The following is a 4,812-nucleotide window of genomic DNA, read 5'->3' as shown; positions in this document are numbered from 1 at the left end:
GACTGGTTCCCCTCTCCAGGACAGTCCTGTGATGAAATATATGTTTGAAGTTTCTAACTCCAGCTCCTGGTCACCAATGATGAATATTTCCCGATTTATGTCCCAGAGACTAATCAGGTATCAAAGTAGCTCAGGTTGAGCCCGCATACCTAGTGTGAGAAATAACTTGAAGAGCCCACAGTTCCTCAAAGAGTTCAAGAAATTTGGATCATTCAGTGCTTGAGTGTCCACATCTTCGTGCTCACGTTCTTTCGAGTCTACCATTTTTTACGATTATTTCCTGCAAAAACCATGTATTCAAGTCAATAATCATTTTTGGCCATTAAAATTTAGATTCCAATGGTGGTTTTGAAAGAAAATTGGTTTTTCTGTGTTCATGGCCCTGGCATGCCTATTTTAAAAATAGTTGTATCGGCGACGTGATAAGGCATTTTAATTACCCTTGGCTGTCGCGATTTTGTGCCCGAAATCTGCGTCGACCGAGGGCAAATTTTTTTCCCAAAACCTCCCTCATAAATCCAAAAAATGGATGAAAACAGGAATAAACAGTATAGAAATGGAGCTTAGGGACTTGGCTCTTACCTGCAACTAGTGGCTTGGCGAATGACCTCCCGGATCTCCCACAATCTACTCCAGAACAGTTAGGGAAAAAGTGGGTGAATTTTTTTTTCACAACAAGGTAAAATGGTAAATGGTAAAAAAATATTTACTTTTCCCTCCTTTTATTCAGTTTTTCATGAAATTTTAGGGTTTTTTAAAGTATTTTGACCTATTTTGCCTCAAGAACTAGATAATTCACTTTACCCTTTTTGCGCAACAATAGGTGAGGGATGTTCAACAATGATGCCGAGTCACGTTTCAGCTCTTTTCTCGACTCGTAAAACTGAAATGAAAAGACTGCCGAGTATTTTTCCCTTTTCACTCGTAAAGGAGAATAAAATGGGGGGTCCTCTTTCAAGCTCTTTTTTGACCCTTTAAACATGGAAAGATAGCCAAGCCCTTATCATTTTGAGCTCATTAACGGATGCGAAATGTTGTGCGCCCAGTATACGTTTACCCATTTTTTGGGTTGGGATGAACTATTTACGAAAAAATTATTCCTTGACTGAAATGGTCAAGTGGTTCTCTCAAGTATTGTTTTCTACCTTTTCGGGCTCGAGAGACACAAATGTACGAAAAGGGACCATGTGGAGTTTTATTTTCCGTGTCTTTTTAAAACTCTCTAAACATGAAAAATATACTGAGTTACCCCTTTGTCAAGCTCATTAAACATTAAACAACATTGGATTCGTCGCCATGACGAACATGCGCTTCTCCTTCCTAGGGCTCATTAAACTTACTAGGTCGGATTCATCCGAAGGATGAACTTACAGTGAAAGCATATGTTATCCCCTTCAAGCTTATGATTAAGAAATAATTGGGGTGCCTGCCAGAAATGGTGGGGAAAAATTTGAAAATCTAATCAGTTGTGTCGGCATCTCACTCTTGAACATGACACTTTCTGCTACCTATCGAGTTGGGATACCCTCCATTTTATTGTTGACCTTCCTGGGTTTGATCTCTGCCACGTTATCATGACCACCGATCATGTGGATCGAAAAGCTACCAAACTTCCAGTCGTATTGCTGATATGTTCAAGAGCTGTCCTTTTGCAGTTACACTTACCCCTGATTCTCTGTATCATCCAAAATCATTTTGCATCCCTTTGTCTCGTGTCGATGATGTGGGATACATTATGGCCCTCCTTTGACACGGTCGCTTCCTGTTGACTTCAGTTCATTATCCAGGAAGTTGACCGAGAGACCCCCTTCCAGTACCTTAAAGCTTGCATGCCCTAATGGCAAGTTCTTCACACTCAATGACAAGTTCACATCATTGGCCTTTGATCGGGAGATTTCATGGGTGTTTGACTTCAGTTCCTCTATTCACATTCTGTGAATTGTTCTCATAGTACCTTGAGGACCATTGTAACTATTGGTGGTTTCTCTTGCACTTGTTAATAGTTTACATCATTGGTTGGTAATCAAGCAATTTTCTAGCATGTTCGATGTCAACACATCCATTCAAATGTTAGAATTTGTACTTTGATCGGGTCGTGTTGGAGCGCAAGACCTTGGGATCATATCACAAAAGTCTAGGTTGCAAGGCAGTGTGACATGATTATGTTGATATACATGTATCTCTTAAATGGATGGCTATGACCATACCATGAGTTGTCATATGTGGTCCTTCTCCTTATTGAATGGATACGACCATACCTTAGTTTTGATATGATCCTCTTTATCAAATGGTTATGCCCATGCCCAGATCCATTTACATGATCATTCTCTGGATGGTTGCATCCATGCCACAATTCATGTATCATTTGACAGAGTTTTCAGTTATGTATATGTGTTTGTACTTGCTTGCAGGTTTTCCGATGGTAGACTTCGGTTCCTTGCATTGGTTCATAAAGCATTTCATCTCTCACTCTAGTTTGGCCTTCATGCTTTAGGGGGCATCTATTACACAGCGTTTTGTCACTGTCCCTGTACTCCCCGTTCCTTGATTCAGGAGGACCTCTACAATGAACCCTACATACTTTCCCTTGATGAAGAAACACCCATTGTGTCCCTCTTCATGAGAAGAACAAATCCCTTTTCCATCATTTCCCACAAATCTTCTGTTTTTCCCAGTTTACAAGACTAACACTAATGACCCTTGTCCTCCTCGCGCCGATATGCAGGGATTAACACTATACCTAGCACTGATTGGAGTGACGGACCTTTGTTTCAGTTGCATCGATCATGTTTTGGAAAGTTTTTTAAATAAAGAGCCGAAGCTTCAAGCTCTAGAAGCTTTGTAACAGAAGTCTAGTAAATGGTTGAGTCAGATGGAGTCGAGGATGTCAGTTTGGGCTCTTTTACCCCATAAGGATGGAACTACCTCAAGAGATAAGACCTTCTCCCATGAGAAGAGGAACCATCTCCCATTTATTCATTCTATATAAACCTCCCATTTTCCAAAGCACAAGCTAGGGTTAATGTTGGTGTGTTAGTGATAATTAAGTTTGGAGTAAACAACAAGCTATTCATAGTTGTAGCTCTCTAGTTTTGTGAGGGAGAAGTGTGAATTTGGTTTTCTGTGAAGCCTAAAGGGAAGAGCCTTAAAACTATCATTGTTGAGGCCATCATGGGGTTTTCTGTGAAGCCTAAAGGGAAGAGCCTTAAAACTATCATTGTTGATGCCATCATGGAATGCTAACGGAAGTGTTTGGGAACTTAGTTTTGTTGGAGGAGAACAACAAGGTCAAGACAATGTTTGTAATCTCTTCTTGATTTAATATATATGCAACTATCGATTGATTTTCTACATAATGTGTCATCTCACATGTTTATGGCTTAATGTTTCTTGACTTGTTAAGTAGGTTGAATTACAATTTGTTTATTATCATGGTTGTTGTTTGCTGTTGTTTACTTGTTTCAGGTGTTCGAAGAAGGAAATGGGAAATAATTGGAGCAAGCAAGCAAGGTCATCAGGAAACGGGATAAGAGTACTAGGAGGTAGGCCCTCTTAATTGGTTCTAACCTAAGGAAATCTTCCATAGAATGTCTTGTTAGTGGCTAGACCCTCTATCGGGCCAGAGGAATTGTTTGTGTCTGCACTAATAATTTTACTTCACCACAGACCTGTTGATGCAAATAAATATGAGCCACCATCAATAATTTAGTCTCTATCCTCCATATTCGCAAATACCACAGTAAAAAACCCTTTATACTCGAAATGCAGCTCAATCTCCCTATGCGATTTCTAGTGGTGTTTGATGTAGTCGCATAATACTTTTTTTGTGGGCCATAGGCCCATGGAATTACAGATAATAGCATACAATTGCAAGCGATCCCTAGAGGACTAAGTCTTAGGACCTGTGATTAATGTTGATGGAATTACCATTGTTTTGGGCTTACACGGTTAATTCCCAATGATCCCTTTTAAATTTTTCTGCTTATCTTCCTGATTCGCTGTAGTAATTTTGTCCTCTTCTCTTCTCTTACCATTCCCACCTTGATTACCTCCTCCATCCGCTCCTTGGCTATTACTTGATGCATCCTCAACTGAAAACTTGAAACACTACTTGGATCCTTTCCCTTTGCTTTTTAGCACATTACGATAGGAGGGAGCCCCCCTCCCTCCTCCTCTGAACACCATATGATTCAAACCGTAGCTACGCATGCACAAAAACCCTCACTTTGATTGGCCTTTCAACACATGATTTTCAATAATAAGAAACTTTCAGCCATAGTTTGAAATATGAATTTTCTTTATTATAATAATTGTCATGCATACATATATTATTTTATTTTAGTATGCTATTTTTATTATTTTTATTAGTTGATTAGCATATCTAAATTATTTAGGTAAGCATTTTGATATTTAGCTATGGGAGGAGAATGTTTCCTTTGAAACGAGCCATCTAATAAAACGTGGCAATCTTTTTGTGTATATTGTAAATAATTCCTATTATTTTTAACTTCAAAAAATAATTTCAATATCAATAAAATGATTTAAGTTTACCTTAAACTTAAGCAAATGACTTCAACATAAACCAAATAATTTAGACTCGCCTTTATCTAAATCTATATTTTTAAAGGTAACCCTCTCTCATTCTTACCTACAGATTAAACAATATCATGAATTACATTTCTTAAATAGAATCCAAAGAAAAAAATGTACACATATAATCGAAATTGTTGAATACAATGTCAAGGTCTAAGTTCATTCAAATTCATTTTATTTTTGTGCTCGAAGAACATTATACTATTATTTAATTGAAAA

The sequence above is a fragment of the Pinus tabuliformis genome, chromosome Q (assembly GCF_031772625.1).
Source record: "Pinus tabuliformis cultivar Carrire ecotype Pingquan chromosome Q, CPIR1, whole genome shotgun sequence".
Taxonomy (NCBI): Eukaryota; Viridiplantae; Streptophyta; class Pinopsida; order Pinales; family Pinaceae; genus Pinus; species Pinus tabuliformis.
This window is presented reverse-complemented; position numbering follows the sequence as displayed.